Source organism: Acomys minous (assembly GCF_964271855.1).
Source record: "Acomys minous genome assembly, chromosome: 5".
In the NCBI taxonomy this organism is placed as follows: Eukaryota; Metazoa; Chordata; class Mammalia; order Rodentia; family Muridae; genus Acomys; species Acomys minous.
Genome location: NC_140494.1, coordinates 97,708,697 through 97,733,705, shown reverse-complemented (window position 1 = coordinate 97,733,705; position 25,009 = coordinate 97,708,697). Strand labels below are relative to the sequence as shown.

Genomic DNA, 25,009 nt, shown 5'->3' with positions numbered 1-25,009 from the left:
ACCCTATAGAGTAGGGTGGCCTCAAACTCCCTAGGTAGCCAAAGGGTGACGTTGAACTTCTGATACTCCTGCCTTCACTTCTCACGTGCTGAAATTACAGATGTGTGCCATCATGGCTGGTGCCTGGGTTTTTACGTGGTGCTGGGGATTGAACTCAGGACTTCGTGCATGCTAGGGAAGCACTCTAGCAACTGAGCTACATCCCCAATGCCTAGAAATTATTTCTTAGAGCTAGAGAGCTGGTTCAGCAGTTAAGAGTACTATCTGCTCTTGAACCTGTATCAGGCAGCTCACAGGCCCTATAATTCCAATTCCAGGAGATCCAACACCCCCTCCCTGGTTTCCAAGTGTCCCTGCAAGTCAACTAGTGTATGCTCAGGCATAAACACATAGTTTTTACAAAAGTAAATAAATATATCTCCTTCAAAAAGACTACATCTGCACTGTTCATAGAATGACAGAGGCTTGTGGGAAAGTACTGGAACACAGAAACAGTTTGGTCCAAGCTGAGTGTGGTAGCACAGGTCTATAAACCCAGCACTCGAGATGCTAAAGCAGGAGGGTTGTGACATCAGAGCTAGCCTGGGTGACATAGATATCAAATGATGTGAAACAATATACAATACCTGGAATATGATAAGTATTCAACACACGTTAATTGTTTTAGTATTGGTTTCGTGAGTATTTGAAGGAACCACATGAGGACGGGTGGTCTAGACGCCTGAGTGAAAATGTTCTGAACCTGAATGAACCAAGTCAGTCTTTCAGCATTACTTTATATGACAAACACATGTGACGAAGTTTGCAAGTTCAACAATTTGATTGTACACTTCAGGAGTATTGAGGACTTTAGTACTAGAGAGGCAGCCGTCATCGTTCTCCATCTGTACGATGTTTTCATCATCCCCAGTGGAAACTTTCTTTTCTTTTTAAACTTTCTTAGGTGGGCATGGTAGAGCACACTTGTAATCCTAGCACACAGGAGGCAGAGGCAGGTGGATCTCTGTGTTTTGGAGGCCAGCCTGGTCTACAAAGCAAGTCCAAGTCAGCCAAGGCTACACAGAGAAACCTTGTCTCAGAAAAAAAATTTTTTTTCTTTTATCTTTACATTTTAAAAATGTATTATATATGTATATATAGTATATGTATGCATCTCTTAGGGTGTGTGCATAGGTGTGCATGCATGCGTGTGTATGTGTGTGCGTGTGTGTGTGTGTGTGTGTGTGTGTGTGTGTGTGCATGTGGAGGCCAGAGATCAACATGGAGTGCCTGCCTCAATTGCTTTCATATAGTAAGTTACAGATGCATCTTTATTTCAAACTGTCCTCTACCAAATTAGCATTTTTCAGTGACCCAGGAAGCAGAGACCATCACAAGCTTCACAAGCTTTTGCTTAGGTCTGCCCTCATGGGGGCCTTAGCAGCAGCCATTGCTGTCTTCTTTGATGCCTGCTTGGCCTCTTCTGCTTCCTTGGCTGCCCCGATAACTGATGAGCTTTCCTAGCTTCTGGTTTCTGATATGTCTTTGCCATTACATCAGCAAGAGATGCACCAGTGATGGCTTCTTGGAACTTGACTACATGACTTCAAACTTGTTTTGAATTTCTTCCCACTTTTTGAGTTTTCTTTTGTAGAAGATAGTGTCCAGTTTATCTGCCAAAGATTCCTTGTGGAAAGGAATGTGAGCTTGTATTTTTTTTAATTTTATTAGTTTATTCATATTACATCTCAATGGTTATCCCATCCCTTGTATCCTCCCATTCCTCCCTCCTTCCCATTTTCCCCTTACTCCCCTCTCCTATGACTGTGACTGAGGGGGATTTCCTCCCCCTGTATATGCTCATAGGGTATCAAGTCTCTTCTTGGTAGCCTGCTATCCTTCCTCTGAGTGCCACCACGTCTCCCCATTCAGGGGATGTGGTCAAATATGAGGCACCAGACTACAAGCTTGTATTTTGCATTAAGAAAGGCTAACATATTGCTGCCTGAGTCTGGGGTAGATCTTGTATCCACTGACACAGCTCAACCATCAACCTTGTGCTGACTGGCCAGAGGAAAGATGGCAGAGCGCCATTGATTGATTCATTGGCTGGCTGGCCAACAAGTTCCAGAAATCCACCTGTCCACCTCTTTGCCCTCAGCCCCAGTTGTGCTCCACTGGGGCTAGCTTCTGTGTGGATGCTGGCATCAAAACTCAAGTGCCTAGTCACAGGCACTTTATTTGCTGGGTTAAACTCAACTCACTGTGTAGCTGTGTTGGTAGAGTGCTTGCTAGCCTGCATGAAGCTGTGGGTTCAATTGTCAGTACCACATGAACCTTGGAATATATTCCTGCAATTCCAGTGGTGGTGCTGGTAGTGGGAATGACCAAAAGTTCTAGGCCATCCTTGGTTTTTGTGCTAGCTATGTTTGAATGTGAACTGACATAGCCTAAAGTCTGAGAGAGGAACATTGTCTAGATAAGGTTAGGGGCTTGTCATTATTGTTAATTTATGTAGGAGGGCCTAGAAAACTAGCTCAGCACTGGCCAGAGAGCTAGCCAGCAAGCAGCAATCTTTTTCTCTTTCTTTCTTTCTTCTTTTCTTTCTTTCTTTCTTCCTTTTTTTTTTTTTTTTTTTTTTTTTGGTTTTTGTTTTGTTTTGTTTTGTTTTTAGAGACAGGTTTCTCTGTGTACCCTTGGCTGTCTTGGACTCACTTTATAGACTAGGCTGGCCTCGAACTCACAACAATCCGCCTGCCTCTGCCTCCCGAGTGCTGGGATTACAGGTGTTTGCCACCACGTCCGGCTTGTGAGCAGCATTCTTACATGGTTTCTGCTCCAAGTTTCTGTTTGAGCTCCAGCTCTGGCTTCCCTCAGTGATAGGCAGTAACCCATAGGGTGGAATAAACCCCTTTCTCCCTAAATTGTTTTGGTCATGGTATTTGTCACAGCAGCAGAATGAAAGTAAAACAGTGACATTATGAGTTTTATACCTGTATAAGCTACCACACATGTACATGCAAGCATATGTGTACACACGCACAAAAAGAAGGAAGGGGAGGAGAGGAAGAGGAAAAAGGGAGGAAAAAAGATTCAAAGAATCTTAGGGCACAGTGTTTAAAGGTCAAGTCTAACCACTTGTCTGGTACAAAACCCAGCATCCCTCATAGACAGTGCTACTGTGCTACAGTGCTACAGAGCTTGACCTCATGAGGCTGTCCTCCATGCTAGCTTTTAAGGCTAGAGATTGGTTTTTGAGATTAGAAAATCGGTGAGAGCAGAATATGAATTTTATGTCAGCATGCTTAATTTTCTTCAGGATGTTCATTTTTGAAAAAGCTAGTTTCCCATGACATTCTGAAAATGAATCATCAAGTCTTTATTGAAAACCTGCATAAGGACTGGGGATGGAGTGGAGTGGTAAAATACTTGCCTGGCACATGTACATCCTGGTTTCAATATCCACTGTGGAAAAAAAAAAGAGAGAGAGAGAGAAAACCTGTATCAGTCACAGCCCCAAAATAAAAATAAACTCACCTTTTCTTTTCATTGTTTTCTTTCTTTATTCCATTTTCTTTCTTCCAAGGGAGGTCAAACCTTGTACATACTGGGCAAGGGTATGTGCATACTTCTGAGCTATATGCCCAGCCATCTTTTCAGGTAAACTCACTCTTTAGCCCAGGCTGGTCTGGCCTAGAAATTATCTTGATTTAACCTCTTAAGTAGCTGAAATTACAAATCTGTGCCACAAGGCTTAAATTCATCTCCCTCCAAAACCACCCCCTCTCACTTTTGAGACAGAGTATCACTATGTATCTCTAACTGGGCTGTAACTCACTATATAAACCAAGCTGGCATTGAACGCATAGTGATTGGTCTGTCTCTGCCTCCTGAGTGCTGGGATTAAAGGTATATGACATCATGACTCGCCATCTCTTTCTTTAATCTCTCTCTCTCTTTCCCTTTCCTTTTCCCTCTCTCCCTCCATCTGTGTCAGAGTCTCAAACTGTAGTCCATTCTGGCCTTGAACTCACTTTATAGCATGCCTTGAATTCACAGTAATTTTCCTGTGTCAGCCTCCCAAGACTGAGATATTCTGTAGCTGTTTCCTCTGAATTGTAGGATTCAGTGTTGAAGGAAAGGGGAAGGCTGTGACTCAGGAAGTAAATGAAATATCCAAGGCTCAGGAAGCTCCTGGAAGTCACAAGATTCATAAGTCCCCTCTTACTGTTATATAAGCAATAACAAATACTGGAGAAGAAGTTCTGACTAGCCGCACTGTCTATATGTTATGCAGAGCACTCCAAGGAAACTGCTTTTTGTCACCCATGCTGGAGTGGGCTTTTCCATGGCATTTGAGTTATCCATGTTCCTATAAATAACCATTTTCCCATACCCCCAATAAACAAATAACCATAATAATGCTGGCTCACTGAGCTAGATGTGTGTGAAATTGTTTCTCTGGTCTATTTTTGGTGCCTTATCTTGGGTGAATAGACCTTTTTACATCTCCCCAGGAAAGACCACACAACATGAGATTACACACAACATGAGTCACACATCAGCTTGCCCTTAATCACTTGTGCTGATCAAAACTTCCTGATTTATTATCACTGGGGAAATAGAATATTCCCCAAGTTTCAAATTTTATTCTTAGATACCTCATCAGAAGTCAATTACTCTCTACCTTAAAACACATGTGCTGGGAGCCAGGACATACTACTTTTAAAAAGAATAGACAGAAATTGATATCAAATCATTCCTGAACACCCACCTGATAAAAACATGAGATGCCTGGGTGTATGGTACAAGCCTGTGATCTCAGTCCTCAGGGCTTTGGATGCAGGAGGGCCAGGTCATCCTCAGGTACACAGTAATTTTTCTACCTAGTTACATAAGAACATACCTAAAACAACAACAACAACAACAACAACAACAACAACAACAAAAAACAGCAACAACACCCCTGGAACATACACAAAGTAGCTGACAAAGTGACATCCCTCAAGAGAATGAAAATTCCCATAATACAAACATGATAATATTTTTTTTCTCTTGGTTTTAGGTGTTTTGTTGTTTGTTGAAGTTACTTTTATAAAATAGTATTTATTTCTCTTAGTTTATTTCTGAACCCAGCTATAACACAAATTATTGAGACTCTTTGTTTGTTTGTATTGTTTTGTTTTTTGAGACAGGGTCTTCTATGCAGTGTTGGCTGTCCTAGACTCACTTTGTAGACCAGGCTGGCCTCGAACTCACAGAGACTCGCCTGCCTCTGCCTCCTGAGTGCTGGGATTAGAGGCGTGCGCCACCACGCCTGGCTTTTGAGACTCTTTTATAATACAAGGCTTCACAACACAATCTGAGAAGTTTAAGTCTGTTTTTAACCCTCTATGCTATTTTGTCTTACTCCCAGGAAACATCCCAGTGATACTTGTGCTTGATAGCTTTCCTTGGCTCCAGCTCCTTCCTCCTCATCTTCCTTGGACCTCTACCCTTGGCTGAATCCCCTACTTCCTCTCCTAACTCCTCCTCCCCTGGCTGGCAAGAAGTCCAGCCCTATTCTCTCCCCTGCCCATCGATTGGCTGTAAGTTGCTTTTTTGACATATGGGGGACAACAGGGAGCAGAGTTTACAAAACAGTGAGACAGGAAATCAGAATTTAAACTACACAATAACCTTATGCCTACTTTCCCCATTTTAGTCTAGTAAAAGGATCCCTTTCTTACAATAACAAACTATATGTAATAACAATTATGAAAATTATTAGATAAGATTTACATTTTTATATTTGGCATCCTTGGATAAAGTATTTTACTATCTCTCAATTTCTATCATCTTAAACAATTTAAGTTTAACTGTGATTCTGTAACTATCTAGTCTTCAACACCATCAGAGACTTAAGAAGAATAAATATTACCTAAATATGTAGGAAGTGCAGGCAATCAGCTTCCAAAAGTATAGAAACGACAGAGATATTTAGCTGCCTGGACAGTCCTTCAAAATTTCTCATGACTTGGAGCATCATCTTCAGCCTTATGGCTCAAAATATTTGACAGACTTTTCTATAAAGCAAGAATTACAAAGGACTTGCCTACCTTGTCCTTGCAAAGCTCAGCAGTCAACTCTCCTGCATCCTCTTTGGACAGTATTCTGTCTATAATTGGCACAAGGACATTTACTCACCCAGTGGCTAGCTTGCCACATATGAAGCCTTTCATGCTCTTTGAAGATGCTGCCAAGAGCAGACTTGTCTCATTGTCAAAAAAAAAAAAAGCTTTAAGTTAATAAAATATCTTTTTTTTTCTTATTTTCAGGTTTATTGAAAATATGATGGAACAGATTTACAGCTCCACTTGGTGTTTTGAAATTCATCCCAGCTGTGGGCTGAGTGACCCGCAGGTTGGAGAGATGCCAAAGTCCAGAAGCTTCAGCGTTTCCTTGGTGTCAGGATCTGTCTCAGTGATCTCCTCCTCTAGGGCTGAGACCTCAGGAACATAATCATCTCTGCTCTCTCTTCTTCCTGCAACTTGATAGAGACACCTCTCACAGGACCTCTCTGAACCCATTTCCCCAGATGCAGTTGCGGAGTTTCTTGCTGGGGATAATGGCAATCTCCTTGCACACGCACTTGTTGGTGTGGAAGTCATTACTTAGACTCGTGTAGTACTTCTTGATGATGACCCCGGGCCGCCTTCTTCACAGTCTTGGTTGGAATGCAGCCCATGTTGGCGGGTCTGTGTAAAAGAGGACAATAAAGTATCTTTGAGGGCTGGAGAGATGGCTCAGAGGTTAAGGGCACTTCCAGAGGTTCTGAGTTCAATTCCCAGCAACCATATGGTGACTTGCAGATGTACATGAAGGCAGAGCATTGTAAAGATAATAAATAAATAGATAGATAGATAGGTAGATAGATAGATAGTTTCTCTAAATGCTATATTCTATAGATCGCTGAGGTTTTTGAAGACCAACTATGTATCTCATCTGAATTGTTTCTAGGTTTTTTTTTGTTTTTGTTTTTTTTGTTTTTTGTTTTTTTGTGTGTGGCTAGAGAGACAGCTGTGGGTGTTTTTTTTTTTAAATACTTTTTTGAAATATTTATTTATTTATTTATTTATTTATTTATTATGTACACAATGTTCTGCCTGAACATGTGCCTGCCCCCCAGAAAAGGATGCCAGATCTCATTATATATGGTTGTAAGCCACCATTTGCTTGCTGGGAATTGAACTCAGGATCTTTGGAAGAGCAGACAGTGCTCTTAACCTCTGAACCATCTCTCCAGCCCCGTTTCTGGCTATTTTTATCTATAAATCTAGGAAACACACCTATGTAATTAACAACACTAGTATCTAACATAAGCAACAGTTTGTTTGTTTGATTGCTAATATGCATTTCTTACTTATTCTAAGCAGGTTTTTGGGGGTTTTTTTTTTGGTTTGGTTTGGTTTGGTTTGGTTTGGTTTGGTTTTTTTCAAGCCAGGGTTTCTCTGTGTAGCCTTGGCTTTCCTTGACTCACTTTGTAGACCAAGCTGGCTTTGAACTCACAGCGATCTGCCTGCCCCTGCCTCCTGAGTGCTGGGATTAAAGACATGCACCACAACACTAGGCTCCTAAGCAGTTTCTAAAAGCAGTTTTCAAAATGACTAGAGCTAAACACTCAATGTTTAAGAATTACATAAGTGCAATACCTTATGATGTTGTAGCAAAATATAATCTTAATTTTATACCAGTATACAAAGATTTATACTATTAAACTTTTTTTGCTTATTAATGTTCTTTGGTCTAAAAGTAGATTCGATAATCTGCCCTTTTCCTTATCATTCTTTTTTTTTTTTTTTAAGATTTATTTATTTAGTATACAGTGCTCTGCCTGCATATACACCTGCACTCCAGAAGAGGGCACCAGATCTCCTTATAGATGGGTTGTAAGCCACCATGTGGTTGCTGGGAATTGAACTCAGGACCTCTGGAAGAGCAGCCAGTGCTCTTAACCTCTGAGCCATCTCTCTAGCCCTTCCTTATCATTCTTATAACCAATCTTTTAAAACAATAACAAACATCTCTTACCTATAGAATAACCAAAAACCATCCACCCCACCACCACCATGAGAGAGGCACATAGTCTTCTTTTTGGGGGGGCCCAAGAAAATTGGAATATTGTCCAGTCATAAGAAAACTAGCTACCGGGCATGGTAGTACACACCTTTAATTCCAGCACTCTGGAGGCAGAAGCAGGTGGAACTCACAGTGGTGAGTTTGAGGCCAGCCTGGTCTACAAAGAGAATACAGGACAGCCAAGACTACACAGAGAAACCCTGTCTTGAAAAACAAAAACAAAAAAGAAAACTAGCTGATGCTGGGCGTGGTGGTGCACACCTTTAATCCCAGCACTTGGGAGGCAGAGGCAGGCGGATCGTTGTGAGTTCAAGGCCAGCCTGGTCTACAAAAGCAAGTCTAGGACAGCCAAGGCTACACAGAGAAACCCTGTCTCATAAAAAACAAAACAAAACAAACACAAAAACAAAAACAAAGAAAAAAGAAAGAAAGAAAAAGAAAACTAGCTAGGATTGTTTGTCCAGTCTCTGAATGCTGAGAAAGTTCAGAGCTTAACTGAAGGTCTGGCTGGAACAGTCTGTGATGCTGGACAATCTAGAGAGCTGTTTTGAAATTGTCCAAGATGAAGATTTTCAAGAAAACACTGTCATTGAGGCCATCTGTGAGGTAGGATCACCTGGGCTACTTGTCTTTTTTGGTGTCTGGTCCTCTTGTTCTGTAAAATATATAAACTTTCAAAGGCATTAAACATTTTTATATTAAAATATGTATGGGCTATGCACTGAGCAGAGTTCAGTTAAAGATGATTCTTTGATTAACAAAGTTTTAGGGGGCTAAAGAGAGGTTAAGAGCACTTCCTGCTCTTCCATGGTCCTGAGTTCCATGCAACCACATGGTGGCTCACAACTATCTATAATGAGATCCGGTGCCCTCTTTGGTGTGCAGGCATACACGCAAGCAAAACATTGTGTACTTTGCTTGTTTGTTTTTTCGAGACAGGGTTTCTCTGTGTAGCCTTGGCTGTCCTGGACTTGCTTTGTAGACCAGGCTGTCCTCGAACTCACAGAGATCCACCTGCCTCTGCCTCCTGAATGCTGGGATTAAAGGTGTGCGCTACCACTTCCCGGCACCACTGTATACTTAATAAATAAATAAATAAATCTTTTTTTAAAGGTTTATTATATGTATAGTGTTCTTCCTGCATGCCAGATCCAGAAGAGGGTACCAGGCCTCATTATGGATGGTTGTGAACCACCATGTGGTTGCTGGGAATTGAACTCAGGACCTTTAGAAGAGCAGCCAGTGCTCTTAACCTCTGAGCCATCTCTCCAGACCCAATAAATAAATCTTTAAACACACACACACCAAAGTTTTATCCATATCATTTCAAAGAATGGCATGATAAGTCCTGAGGAATTTGTAGCCAAAGATCTATTGGCCATGCACAACTGACGTCCTGGCTGGAGACATTTTCATGTCTAAGTCGGTCTCAGAGCTGTTCCCCTGTGGAGGGAGCAGCAAATTATGTTATTTTACCTGCTTGTTCTGCAGTCTGAAGTCATATAGGTATAGAATGATATAAGTCAGCAGTTTCCATTTTACCTAGGTCTGTTTTATTTTGACCTCTCTCAAAGGGGATATATATTACCATTATCATGTTAAAATCAAAGCAAGGTTGTATAGATCAAAATATGCTCTTCTGGGATCCCAGGCACCTGTTGTATTTGGCCAAGCTGCTACCTGTCTCCTGTGGAGCAATAGAAAAGGCATATGTTTTAAATACACCATATTTATATGGTGTGCATATATACACATACACTCCTTTTTTTTTTTTTTTTAGGTTTTTCAAGACAGGGCTTCTCTGTGTAACAGTCCTGACTATCCTGGACTTGCTTTTGTAGACCAGGCTGGCCTCGAACTCACAGCAAGCTGCCTGCTTCTGCCTCCCAAGTGCTGGGATTGAAGGTGTGTGCCACCACGCCTGCCTTCTTCTCCTTCTCCTCCTTCTCCTCCTCCTCCTTCTTCTTGTTTCTTAATTTTAGAGTTTAAGCATACCCTAGGCATCTTGTACATGGGTTTTTACATTCTTGTGGCTATTTTTATCCCATCCCTTTTCTCCATATGGGATGTATGGTTCAGCCTTTTAAACGTATGAATTGTAGCCTTTGAGTTTTGGGGACCTAACTAGATTGGCATGTTCTTTGCCATCTCTATAGTCCTCTGTATCTTTCTACATCAGGCATGACGGCCACTTGCCCCCCCCCCACCTTGAAAATGTCTCATATTTAAAGGGATAAGCCGGCTGCCAGACCAGTGTGACACATCAACTCAGTCAGCATTCAAAATCTTATCGACGTGGGAGGCATGCAGCTTGCATGTTTGTCTTCCAGCCTAACTTTGGGTCCTTACATTGACCAACCCAACATATCTCTCAAGCCAAAAATGCCCTTTGGCACCAGTTCTCCTGTGGGAGCTCCACTTTCTAAGGAGATTGGCTGGCCTTTTGAGAGCAGTGTAACATCATTTCTCCTTACATAAAAGAATCCTAAGATTGATGTGCACCCATCTTTTAGGTCAGTAAGGACATATCATCCATCATTAAGAAAAAAGCACTTACATAGTAATTTTAAGGAAAAAAAATGTCATTTTGAATCCCAGGCTGTCTGTGTAAGTGGCTTATCAGCAGGGAGCTCCTGTCCAGACTTTAATGTATAAATCAGGCTGATCCAGAACTCAGAGATCTGTCTCTCAATTCAATATCATTGTAACTCAAACCTTCAGACAAAAATAAAGCAAAGAAACAAAAACTCTTAAGGTTTGGGCAAGTTGTGCCAATTCAATGTTCAGCAAGTGAAGGCCTGTTCATCACTTTTTAAAAATAATTTAGTTGTTGTTAAAACGTACGGGTAGACCTTTTCCAGAAATGGCTGACGAGCATCTTGCAGCTAGAGAACCTTGAGCTCCATCTGCTATCAGCTTTCCAATCTCTATCAGGAACATCTGCTATCAGCTTCCCAATCTCTATCAGGAACATTTGCTATCAGCTTTCCAATCTCTATCAGGAACATCTGCTATCAGCTTTCCAATCTCTATCAGGAACATCTGCTATCAGCTTTCTAATCTCTATCAGGAAGAGTTGTGTTTGTTCTTCTTGATTTTTCTCTTCCTTCTCCAAGTCTGTCTTATTCTGATTTTTCCCCAAAGAGATTATACAAAACAACTGTCATTGAAAAAATTATTCATATACTAAGAGGAAACAAACTCAAATGGAATCCAGAAGCACTGTGTTACTGTGTCTTCCATCTGTATCAGCAGAGAAAACAATCTTCTTCTTTAATCTTAAAACCTCTCCAGGACAGCCAAGGCTACACAGAGAAACCCTGTCTCAAAAAAACAAAAAACAAAAAACACCCCAAAACCTCTCCCTAAGGACTTTACTTTCTTAGACCCAGCTTCCCTTTTAGACCTTACCAGTTCAGAGGCTTGAAGCTTTTCATTTTGTCCATTTTTCTGCCTCCCTCACTGGTTCCTGACCGTCCCCCACTCTGGGAAGTTACTGGGTCCACAAATGTTTGCTTTTCAAGCCAGGAAAAGTCAGGCCAGCAAGAGCCCCTTCTCAAAGGAAGTTAGCTTCCTGCCTTCGCCAGGAAAGTCTGACTTTGAGAAGCTGGTTTATTTCAAAGAGCCACGTTTTTGTTGTTGTTGTTGTTGTTATTTTGTTTTGTTTTGTTTTGTTTGAGACAGGGTTTCTCTGTGTAACAGCCCTGGTTGCCCTAAATTCACTTTGTAGACTAGGCTGGCCTTGAACTCACAGAGATCTGCCTGCCTCTGCCTCTTTCTACCTAAAGAAACTGCCTCTCTGGGGTTTGTAAGTATCAGCTTTTGTTTTGCTGCAGCCCATTCATTGGAGGACTTGCTGCTCTGCAGGGGGTCTATTCAGGAAAAACAAACGTGAGCTCCAGCCTTAGAAACTGCATTCCTCTTTTTTTTTTTTTTTTTTTTTTTGAGCAGAACTAAGAAACTGCTCTATAGTTTTGCTATCTACACAAATTCTTGCTAGATTACTATAAATTCTGCCCCTCGTTGGTACACCATTTGTTCAGGTTACTTTTATAAAGCAGTGTTTGTTTCTCTTAGCTTATTTCTTAACCCAGCTTTCAACAAATAATTGAGATTTTTATAATACAAGGCTTCATAACACAATCTGAGAATAATCTGTTATTTTGTCTTACTCCCAGTAAGTATCTCAGCAATACTTGCACTTTGTAGCTTCTTTGGCTCCGGCTCCTTCCTCCTGATCTTCTTTGGACCTCTACCCACCCCCCCACTTCCCCCACCCCCCCATCCCTACTTCTCCTAACTCCTCCTCCCCTGGCTGACAGGAAGTCCAGCCCTGTTTTCTCCCCTGTCCATCAATTGGCTGTAAACTGCATTTTTGACATATGGGGACAACAGGGAGCAAAACGTATACAACATTTAGACAGGAAATCAGAATTGAAACTGCACAATAACCTCATGCTTACAGTTGTTGTTGTGTTTGTTGTGTTTGTTTGTTTGTTGAGATGGGCCTTCTCTATTTTTCCTAGGTTGGCTGGAACTTACTGTGTAGCCCAAACTGGCTTTGAACTCAAAGTGATCCTCTTGCCTCAGCCTCTCAAGTGCTGGGATTTCAGGCATTTGCTGCCACATCTCTCATATTATGGATTTGGAGTTAAGAGATATAGTTTAGCCGTACAGTGTTTGCTAAGCAGGCAGAAAGCCATGGGCTTGATCCCGAGAAGGGACAGATGGAGAACAGTGAGGGTGGTAGTGGTGGTCCGTGCCTGTAATTCTAGCGCAAGGGCTCCAGTCTGGTCAGGCTGCGAGACCCTGGATCAAACAAGCAAAATAACAAGGAAAAAGAAAATGCGTTTCCCACTATTTAGGAAACTTTTAGATTTATAGTGGTCAAAAAACCAAAATCAGGCCGGGCGTGGTGGCGCACGCCTTTAATCCCAGCACTCGGGAGGCAGAGGCGGGCGGATGCTGTGAGTTCGAGGCCAGCCTGGTCTACAAAGTGAGTCCAGGACAGCCAAGGTTATACAGAGAGACTCTGTCTCGAAAAACCAAAAAAACAAAAAACAAAAAACAAAATCAGTCTACCATTTCTTGTAGCTACTACTCGACTGTGCCCTGGCTGAATAAGAGACAAGAGTTCCTACACAGCAATGTCGCAAAGATGGGATACTCCCTTAAGGGACTCTTTAGACACTGGGTTTAAAGCAGAGATTTTATTTGTACTAAATCCCCAGGACCAACTCCCACTATTTCCAGCCTTAGACTCATCTCTATTTTCTGCTACCTTCCACATGCCCAGGTATCAGAAATGTAACGACTCAGAAATGAACTTGAAGAAATGAAAACGGCACAGGATATTACCACTCCAATGCACTCATCTAGCCAAATAAAACTCACTTCACCACCAACCAAACTTCAGAGCTCAGCATGCCACGAAAACGCTGCCCAAGGCCAAAGCTGTCCCCTTCAAGGCCTCAAGTTTGAGTCAGGACAGTGTTGAGCACTGTGAAAATGATGAGAAGAGAACTCCCATTTTCCCTACAGTCTCGTTTGCAGTAGTTAGTGTTGCCCACACAGTCGTTTCAGGCAGAATTTAAACAGACCAGTCTGCTTCTGGTTGTCAGATCCTATCAGGTGAGAAGTTAACAGCACTGAACCCCAAGCCTTGAAGAAAAGGTATTCTGAGTAGGTAATGAATAAGGTTGCTTGGATGAACATTCTCTGTTCGACCAAACTCCTACCAGTCTCCTAAACCTCCTTTAGCCCTGTTTATGCATTTCCTTATAGAAACTAGTTTTAGCAAAAATCCTGTTAAGTCATTTTTGCAGAGGTCCTTATCTTTAATGTCTAGATACCTTTGATACCTACACAAGTGTCTCATTCTCCACTATACAAGACACTACCTGGTCACCATGACTAATCTCTAGCAATAATCCTGTTAGGGCACCATCCACCCATCCACCCACCCACCCATCCACCCACCCATCCATCCATCCATCCACCCACCCATCCATCCACCCACCCACCCACCCATCCATCCACCCACCCACCCACCCATCCATCTACCCACCCACCCACCCATCCATCTACCCACCACCCCCCCATCCATCCACCCATACATACATACACCCACCCACCCATCCATCATCTATCCACCCATCCATCTATCCATCCACCCACCCACCCACCCACCCATCCATCCATCCATCTACCCATCCATCCATACATCCCCCTCTTTTGTCTGACTCCCACCCTGCTTCCAGCTTTACACCCCCACTTGCAGCTGGGCACAGTGGCTCATGCCTATAATCCCAGCACTTGGGAAGATAAAAGTAGGCAGATTTCTGTGAATTCAAGGCCAGCCTGGTCTACAAATGAATCCAGAAGAGTCAAGACAGAGAAGCCCTATCTTAGAAAAAAAATTCCCATTTGCCTTTGTTATTTTGTTGGGTGAGATTAATCTTTTTCTCCTACTGTAGAAACCCCACTATTGTAATCTCTATTATGATGGGCCTAAAAATAATTCTACCTTTAAGAAGTGCTGCAGAGCCGGGCGTGGTGGCGAACGCCTTTGATCCCAGCACTCGGAAGGCAGAGGCAGGCGGATAGCTGTGAGTTCGAGGCCAGCCTGGTCTACAAAGCGAGTCCAGGACAGCCAAGGATACATAGAGGAAACCCTGTCTCGAAAAACCAAAAAAAAAAAAAAAAAAAGGTGCTGCAATAAATATTGAATTTTAGGGGGCGGGGAGATTCCAGGGATATAGCTGCAGGAGTCATTAGTATTGGAGACCAATGTCCTTACCTACCTGCTAAGCTATCTCACCAACCTAACAATGTCTAAGTTCTTTTAAAACTTATGAGAGAAGATTGTCAGAGATAGAGAGATGGATACACACACACACACACACACACACACACACACAGAGAGAGAGAGAGAGAGAGAGAGAGAGAGAGAGAGAGAGAGAGAGAGAGAGAAAGAGAGAGACAGACAGACAGACAGACAGACAGAGACAGAGAAACACTAAGAGAAACACAAATGATGCTGTGTGAAATTCTTGACATGGCATGGTATGGCAACTGGGTTTTGTAGAGTTCTAAGAGGAAAAGTTCACTGCTGGCTGTTGATTGGTGCCTGGACCGTGAGAGAAGTCTTTGCTGCACACTGCTGTCTTAGAGACACACAAAGCAGCTGGGCACAGAATGAATAGAAAGCCAGAAGTTTTGGGAGACTTGGCAATCTTTCATTGAAATCTGCATATTCAAATAAATCCAGATTCTTTCCAGGCTAAGAGTCTGTTCACTGTGTTGAGCAGTAGGACAAGAATGAGAAACAAAACATACAAATCAAAGAATGCTCGTGCATCACCTCTTAGAAAAGATTCCGCCCAAGCCTGCGAATAGCAGCCTTCAAACAAAAGAAATCACTCTTAAATCCTTTTGCATACCCTGTTTAGAGCAGAAATCTCTCTCAGTGTCTACCACTACTTCTGAGATGTGGAAGATTTCTCAGTGTGATGTTTCATGGTACCTGTGTGATGGAGCTGATAGAAGCAGATCACATTGAAAGCTTTCCTGAACTAACGGAGAAGAAGGGCTCATTGGCAAAGCTCAAAGTCAAGGGTCTGGGGTTTCAACAGCAGCGCTACCATCGGCTATCTGTGTGACCTATGGACTCTTACCTTTTCCTTTCTCTCTCTCTCTCTCTTTCTTCTTTTTTCTTTCTATTTTTGAGACAAAGTCTGACTCTGTAGTCAGAGTTGACCTGGAACTAAATCACCATGTCTCCCATACTGGCCTCAAACTTGCAACAATCTTTCTGCTTTAACTTAAACTCTTGAGTGCTAAGAGTTTGATTTTCATTTCTGTGTTTCTGTGGGGTTTGTGTGTATGTGTGTTTTGAGGGAAAGGGGATTTGCCTGTTGTTTTGTTGTTGCTGTTTCTTTTCTTTTTGTTTTTTGTTGTTGTTTGGGTTTTTTGTTTTGTTTTGTTGTTTTTTGTTTTTGAAACAGAGTTTCTTTGGGTTGCCCTAGCTTTTCTGGAACTCACTCTACAAACTAGGTTGGCCTCAGAGATCCACCTGCCCCCATCTAGTTAGTATGTATGAAGCCAGAATCCCCTTGACCGCATAAAATCAAGCAAAGAGATTGAGGCAGGTGGATCAGAAATTTAAGATCAGGCTAGAGTACATAGTGACGTCAAGGCCAGCTTAGGCTACGTGAGATTCTGTCTCAAAGCAAACAAACAAATAAATAAACCTGATCCCAAATTGACCCAAAGTGTGTTTAAATTTGGATATTTTTTAAACTGTATTTTATTTTGATTTGTTTTTTCGGTGCTAAATGTTGAACACAGGGCCTTCAGCATGCTAGGTGACACCAACCCTGAGCTACATCCTCAGCACTTTAAAGTCACTGTGGGATCATGGACTGTCTTCTAATCCCCTTGTCTTTGTTTCCACTTGTAGACATATACTTTATAAGGGTATTAAGAGAAAGTAAGACGAAAGCTTTGTATATACAAAACCCTATGTCAAGAGCAAAGAAGATTAAATCTATAAATTAACTGCAAATTCCACCCGCTTCAGTGATTTTTCTCTAACTAAAATTCTGTCGCTGAGGCAGGAGGACTGCAAGCTCCAAGTCAGCCTAGACCAGAATGAGGCCTTGTCTTGGAAAACAGTCAATAACAGCGAGAATTTGAACCTTAAATAAACAATGAGTGATGCTTCCCTTGGTTTTGTTTGGGGTTGTTTGCTTGGTTGGTTTTGGTTGATTTAGAATTTTTGTGATGGGTCTCAATGTGTAGTTAAGGCTGGCCTTGATAGTTCAGACCTTCAGTTTTTCACCTTCCCTGTCCACAGCTCTCAGGCTGGGATTACAGGGGTGTGTACCCATGCCCTGTTGGATAATGTTTAGAGTGAGTCCGTACTGGGGCTCCGAAAATGATCCCTGGTTTGATCCAGTGTGGGGGGGGCAGGCAGGGGGGTGGATTTTCCCCCCTTTAATTACTTTTATTTTATGTGTATACGTTTTGTCTGTATGTACATAAGTGCACCACTTGCATGCCTGATGCCCACACAGGTCAGAACAGGACATCAAATCCCCAGGAACTCGAGTTATAGATTGTATGGGCGCTGGGAACCAAACTTTAGTCCTCTGCAAGAGTAGCAAGAGTTCATAACAATGGAGCCGATCTCAAGGCACTGTGTGTGGCCTTGTACACACACTCTCTGAGTCCATAAGAAGATACTAGCTCTCCTGGAGCTGGAGCTACAGGCAATTGTGTGCCTCCGCACCTGAGTGCTGGGAAGAGAGCTTGGGTCCTCGGCAAGAGCAGTGCGCACATCTTCATGCCTGAGCCATCCTTTTATCCCTGTGGTAATTTGAATAAATGGCCCGAAAAATAAATAAATTTTTAAAAATGGCTCATATATTTGAACGCTTAGTAAGCAGAAAGTGATACTATTTGAAAGAACTAGGAGGAGTAGCCTTGTAGGAGGAAGAGTGTCACTGGGGGCGGGCTTTGAGGTTACAAACACTCAGGACAAGCAGATTCTCTCCCTTGTGGATCAGGATGAAGCTCTCAGCGCTTGCTCCAGCACTGTACCAACCAGACACCATGCTCCCTGCCATGCTGATAATGAAATAACCTCTGAAACTGTATGCCAGCCCTCAATGAAATGTTTTCTTTTGTAAGAGTTACCTTCAATGTCGGGCGTGGTGGCACATGCCTTTAATCCCAGCACTCGGGAGGCAGAGGCAGGTGGATCACTGTTAGTTCCAGGCCAGCCTGGTCTACAAAGAGAGTCTAGGACAGCCAGGGCTACACAGAGAAACTCTGTTTCAAACAAGGTGTCCTATATAGGACACATTACAGCTGCCTGTAACTCCAACTCTAACGCCTGAGGATCCAATACCTCTGGCCTCTGTGGGCATCTACACCAAACATGCCCACACACATATGATTAAACAATAATAAAAATAAAGCAGGGCATGGTGGCACACGCCTTTAATCCCAGCAATCACGAGGCAGAGGCAGGTGGATCTCTGAGAGTTTGAGGCCTGATCTACAAAGAGAGTTCCAGGGCAGCCAGGGCTATTACACAGAAAAAACCTGTCTTGAAAAACCAACAGAACAACAACAATAATAATAATAAATTTGAAAAAAATAAAATAAATCTTTAAAAGGGATAGAATTTAAATGTTCCCAGGATGGCCTTAAACTTCCTGTGTAACTGACCATGAGCCTGAACTTCTGATCTTCCTCCCTTTACCGCCCAAGTGTGGGGTTACTTAAGTAGTATACCACCATGCCTGGCCTTCACAGTCACAGTCACCATTTCTTTACCTGATCATACTGTGCAGAATGTGACATCTGATATGCCATAAAATAAAATTTGATCAGTATATATACACAACATCTGGTATCCAAATGCTCATAGCAACTTTATTTAGACTACCCCTCTGAGCTAGGCATGGTGGTACACTCCTTTAATCCCAGCACTTGGTAGATAGAGGCAGGCAGATCACTGTGAGTTCAAGGCCAGCCTGGTCTCCAAAGAAGAGTCCAGGACAGCTAAGATAACATAGAGAAACCCTGTCTCGAAAAAACAAAAACAATAGAATACCCCTCTGTCTCCATTAGGGCTTCTGTTGCTTTGAAGAGACACCATGACCATAGTGACTTTTTTTTAAAAGATTTGTTTATTTATTAATATGTATACAGTGCTCTGCCTGCATATACACCTGCAAACCAGAAGAGGGCGTTAGATCACAATATAGATGGTTGTGAGCCACCATGTAGTTGCTGGGAATTGAATTCAGGACCTCTGGAAGAGCAGTCAGTATCTTAACCCCTGAGTCATCTCTCCAGCCCAGACCACAGCAACCCTTAAAGGAAAACATATAATAGAGTCTGGCTTATGGGTCAGAGGTTTAGTCCATTATTATCACGGCAGGAAGCATGGTAGCAGGCAGACAGACCTGGTGCTGGAGAGGTAGCTGAGAGTTCTACATCTGGATCTTAAGACAGCAGGATGTGACTGCGACACACTTCTACTCCAGTGAGGTCATCTTCCCTAAAAGTGGCATTCCCCTGTGAGCCTATGAGGACTGTTGTCTTTCAAACCACCACATCCTCTGCCTAAAAAGTGATGGCTCAGTGGCTAAGAGCATGTACTGCTCATGAGGAGGACCAGGGTTCAGTTCTTAGCACTGTTATGGCACTCCCAGCTATGGGTAGCTCTAGTCCCAAGGGATCCGATGTTTTCTTTTGGCCCCAGGCATCAGCATGCATTCATGCATACACCTCCACATATACACAGAGGCAAACATATACACACAAAACAAAATAAGTCCTTAAAACAAAAAAAATAGGAATAAGAGTATGAGTAAATATATGACTCTCTATAAATACACAGACATGTATCCATGTATACATATACATATTTAGATATATATTTCCAGCACTTGGGAGGATGAGGCCTTCAGAATACAAAGCCAACTAGGACTATGTAGGAAGATTCTCACTACTCCCTCTTAAAAAAAAAATAATAATGTTATATTACTCTGGTGTGTTCTTGGCTCCTTTATTTGTCTTGTTTTGTTTATAACTATATCCTCAGCCATTCTCAAACTTATCAAAAGATTAATTTCTTACTTAAGTGCTCGTTGGAGATTTCCTCATCCCTAGACAAGTGTAATAAAAGAGGCTTTTTGTTTGGCAATGAAAATTATGAAATACACTAAGAGAGATAGCTCAGTGTCAGAGAACACTTAACCTAGCAAGCACGAGGCTCTGGGTCCTAACTGCAGCATTGCAGAAGGGAGAACAGAAGCTGCAAAAGGACGTGTCTAGTTGTGAGCCTAGGACCGCAAAGGTGCCGGGGCTCAGGGCCTTCCACAGCTCTGGTTGGTCTTCGTATCTGAACTTAGCACCAGCCTTTGTTCCTGTGCTGTGAGATCCCTCTGTTCTGGCTGCTGTACTACACTCGGTGTCCGGTGCAATTGAGCCTCACTTTACAACCAAAGAACCATCAGTGGATTTAGGTCTCCGTTCCCAGGATGGTGTGTAGCTCTCCTCCACCAACCTCCTGAACTGGATGAAGGAGATGAGGTTTCGATTCAAGCAGAACTTCTCAGTGCCAGCCAGAGAGCTAAAGGACCAGCTGGCCATTTTTTTTTCTCCTCCTTGGCAGGATGGAAAGCTGCATCCCCGCTCCCCTCTTTCTCAGGGCTACAACACTTCCCACTGCTTTCTTCCTTTCCCCTCTCCTGGCTGCCTCTCTCAGTGCTGCCACGTTGTCATGCCAATAAGGTTCCCATGGTTACTAGGAGGCGCTGCAGCATTCCCACGAGCAGCTTCTTTCTATCTACTCAAAGGAAAGGAGACTGTTAATGCCTCAAGGGTGAAACAAATAGATACGTAAGCTAAAAAGGACAGAAGTGGTCTCAGCCCAGGAGATGTTGGAGGAAGAAGGCCGTCAAAGTCCGACCTCTCTAGGCCAGACCTTGGACAAAATCCTGCCGCCTCTTCTCAAGTTGTCTCTCTCCTAAACCTAGGGAGAGAGGAGCCTGGCACTGGTTCAAGCCCATTGTTTTGCCTATTGTGGGGTCCGAATAGATGCCACATTGTGAGGCTCATTTAATATGTAAATAATGGATACATCTGTGCTCTCTGTGTAGCAAGGAAACTGGGAAAATGCAAAGCTGCTGTGCCCTCTCTCTTTTTTTTTTTAAAGATGTATTTATTTATTATTACATATACAGTGCTCTGCCTGCATGTACACCTGCAGGCCAGAAGAGGACATCAGATCACATTATAGATGGTTATGAGCCACCATGTGGTTGCTGGGAATTGAACTCAGGACCTCTGGAAAAGCAGTCAGTATTCTTAACCTCTGAGCCATCTCTCCAGCCCCTCTCTTTACTTGGGTGTCTTGTCTGCTTTTCTGCAGATGATGCTCCATGGGGGTCCCCCCTCCCCCGCCCCACACTGGCTCTCTCAGACCACACCTGGTTTTGTTTCTTTTTAAAACAAAATTTATTTTCTTAAAATAGAAAAAAAATTAGTGTAAAATTCAAAAATAAAGGAAACAGGGGGGGGAAAAAAGGTCTACAGTTTCAAAATTACAATCTGTTTCCCAGTACTTGAGAGATAGAAACAAGTGCCTCAGAGTGTCAAAGTTATCCTGGGCTATGCAGTGAGTTCAAGAGCAATGTGAGATTATGAGAGCCTGTCTTAGAAAGAAAAATAAGAGCCAGGCAGTGGTGACACTAATCCCAGCACTTAACAGGCAGAGGCAGTTGGATTTCTATGAGTTCGAGGCCAGCCTATGTAGTGAGTGGCCAATCCCGACACTTGGGTGGCAGAGGCAGGTGTACCTCTGTAAGTTCGAGGCCAACATGGTCTACAAAGAGAGTTCCAAGGCTAACACTGAGAAACCCTGTCTCGGTGGGGAGGTGGGGGGCGGGGGGAAGGGAGCAAAGGAAAGAAAGAAAGAAAAAGAAAGTTCTCAGATCTTTGTGTTGAGAACCTGTCTCTGCCTGGAGAGATGGCTCAGAGGTTAGGAGCACTGATTGCTTTTCCATAGGTCCTGAGTTCAATTCCCAACAACTACAGAGTAGCTCACAACCATCTATAATGTGATCTGATGCCCTCTCCTGACCTGCAGGTGTACATGCAGACAGAGCACTGTATATATAATAAATAAATAAATAAATAAATCTTTTAAAAACTTTTTTCAGACCAGGTGCGATGGCGCACGCCTGTAATCCCACCGCTCAGGAGGCAGAGACAGGTGGATCACTGTGAGTTTGAGGCCAGCCTAGTCTAAAAAAAAAAAAAACTCCAGGACAGCCAAGGCTACACAAAACAACAAAAAGTTCAGTGTCTGGGCCCTACTGACCTTGGCTCAGTAGATGAAGGTGCTTGTTGCCAACTGACAACTGGAGTTTGAACCCCAAAACCACATGGTAGAGAGAACTGTGCCTCCAAAGCTTCCCTCTGACCTTTCATAAATGGGCCCTAGAACACATGCGCACACACACGCGTACACATACCCACTCACCTTTCGCCCCCACACAAATAAACACGTGTAATTTTTGAAACACAGAGGCTGTAGCTTCAGCTCCATAGGACAACTCTTGCATAGCATGTGCAGAGTCCTAGATCTGACACCCAACGCCACATCTACAAATAAACAAATACACATAAACTAATGTATATGCATGTGTGTGTAGCAATTCTACTGTACTGCTACACAATACTTGAACTTACTCTCCTAATGCAAGTGCATGTTTGACACCCGTCACCTGACCATCTCTCCAGTCCCAACATCTTTTAAAAATGTAGTTTATTTTCTATGTTTATGTATGTGTTTGCATCCCTCTGTATGTGGACATGTGCGCAGGTACTCACAGAGACCAGGAAAGGGCGTCCTATCTCCTAGAACCGGAATTAGAAGTCTTTGTTAGCCTTGTGACTTGAGTGCTAGGAACCTAACCTGGGTCTTTAGCAAGAGCAGCAAACACTGTTAAGTAGCAAGCACGTCTAACCATAGAGTCAGTCCTCCGGCCTCTGGCCCTCCAAAAGATTCTTTTTTTTTTTTTTAAAACATTTATTTATTTATTTTATATGGATGAGTGCTTTATCTGCATGTACACCTGCATGCCAGAAGATGGCACCAGATCTCATTGGTTGTGAGGCACCATGTGGTTGCTGGGAATTGAACTCAGGACCTCTGGAAGAGCAGACAGTGCTTTTAACCCCAAGCCACCTCTCCATTCCCAAAAGATTTTTTGAACCAGTTTATTTTATTCAGAATTTTGCTATTATGAAAATTTTTCTCTCTGCTATCAGCAATAAATAAAACATGATTATTACTCAAAAAACAGTTACTTGTTGCCAGAATCAAAGGTCTGGGCTGCCAGCCACTAAAATTGATCAAATCTGGGAAAAGAGACTTGGTAGGAAAACGTCAGGTGTATTTGGACCTCCACAGCAAGAGACTCAGGAGACTGCCAGGGCCTTGATGGGTGGAGGGAGGAGGGACAGTGAGTCTGCAGGTGGAGAGGGTGGGGCTTCCTAAGCCAGAACAGGCCTGGACTTCCAGCGGCTTCTGTTGAGACCGATGTTACAAGAGCCATTTGGGGTAGATGACTAAATACAGATTTGGCACTTAGCTGGGTGTGGTGGCTCACGCCTTTAATCCCAGCACTTGAGAGGCAGAGGCCAACTCACTGTGAGTTGGAGGCCAGCCTGGTCTACAAAACAAGTTCAGAGCCGGGCGTGGTGGCGCACGCCTTTAATCCCAGCACTCAGGAGGCAGAGGCGGGCGGATCGCTGTGAGTTCGAGGCCAGCCTGGTCTACAAAGTGAGTCCAGGACAGCCAAGGCTAACACAGAGAGACTCTGTCTCGAAAAAACAAAAAAAAAAAACAAAAAACAAAAAAACCAAGTTCAGGAAACCCTGTCTTAAACAAACAAACAGAACAGATTTGGCAGTTAACACCTTAACCATAGGGACAGATTCTTGACAGCCAGGGGATTAGGGATGGCAGAAGGGCAAAAGAGACACGGGGTGAAGGCCAATTTCAAGGCAGCCATTGTTACATTACTGTACCTGCTAGCTTTTTTTTTTAAAGTAGCACAGGCCTTTATTATTTTTTTTGTTAAAGTTATTTATTACATATACACACCAGAAGAGGGCACCAGATCCCATTATAGATGGTTGTGAGCCACCATGTGGTTGCTGGGAATTGAACTCAGGACCTCTGGAAGAACAGCCAGTGTTATTAACCTCTGAGCCATCTCTCCAGCCCCCTGCTAGCTTTTATGTCAATTTGACACAAGCTAGAATTATCTGAGAGGAGGGGACCTCAATTAATAAATTGCCTCCATAAGATTGGGTTGTAGGCAAGCCTAAATGGCATTTTAAAAAAATTAGTAATTGATGGGTGAGGGCCCAACCCATTGTGGGTGGTGCCACCCGGGGCTGATTGTCTCAGGGTGCTATGAGGAGTAAGCTAGTAGATTCCTGCCCTGATTGAATTCCTATTCTGACTTCTTTGGATGATGGAAGTGTAAGCAAAATAAACCCTTTCTTCTGCAGTTTACTTTTGGTCATGATATTTCATCACAGCAATAATAATCATAACTAAGACAGTTATCATCTGACCTACTAATTCTATTGTTGGGTAAGTATATATGCATGACAAATGAAAATGCATGTCATCGTTAAAAACTCATATCTAAAGCCAGGCGTGGTTGCTTATGCTTATGATGCCATCACTTGCGAGGCCGAAGAGGAGTGTAGAGTGTATCTGGAGACCAGCCTGGGCTATATCCTGAGTTCAAGGTCAGCCTGGGTAAGAGATTCTATTTCAGAGTGAGGGGGAAAGGGAGAGAGAGAGAAAGACACACACACACAGAGAGAGAGAGAGAGAGAGAGAGAGAGAGAGAGAGAGAGAGAGAGAGAGGACAAATTGAATTGACAAGTAAAATGTGGTATATTTACAATAAAATAGTACCTAACCATAAAAATTAATTAAGTATGGACACATACTACAATACAGATAAACCAGACACAAAAGGCTTATTGTATGACTCCATGACATGAAATATCTAGAATAAACAGAATATAGAATCTTGGCATGGTGACATGCACCTGTAATCCCATTACTGGGTGAGGGGCTGAAGTGGAAAAATATTCAGTTTATGGTCCCTCTGGGGAACTTTTTAAAAAATATTTATTTATTTATTTATTTATTATGTATACAATATTGTATCTGCATATTACCTGCACATCAGAAGAGGGCACCAGATCTCATTATAGGTGGTTGTGAACCACCATGTGGTTGCTGGGAATTGAGCTCAGGACTTCTGGAAGTGCAGCCAGTGCTCTTAACTTCTGAGCC

The 25,009-nt window shown here is 42.8% G+C and overlaps 1 protein-coding gene and 1 pseudogene across 2 annotated transcripts in view; both read right to left on the bottom strand.

Annotated features, from left to right (window-relative positions):
- FEZ1 (fasciculation and elongation protein zeta 1) overlaps positions 1–25,009 on the bottom strand; it is a 123,215-nt gene that overhangs the window by 48,280 nt on the left and 49,926 nt on the right. The window lies entirely within an intron of this gene.
- Positions 6,259–6,706, bottom strand: LOC311598422 (small ribosomal subunit protein eS17-like; annotated as a pseudogene). Its single transcript has one exon. The product of its transcript is annotated as a small ribosomal subunit protein eS17-like (transcript).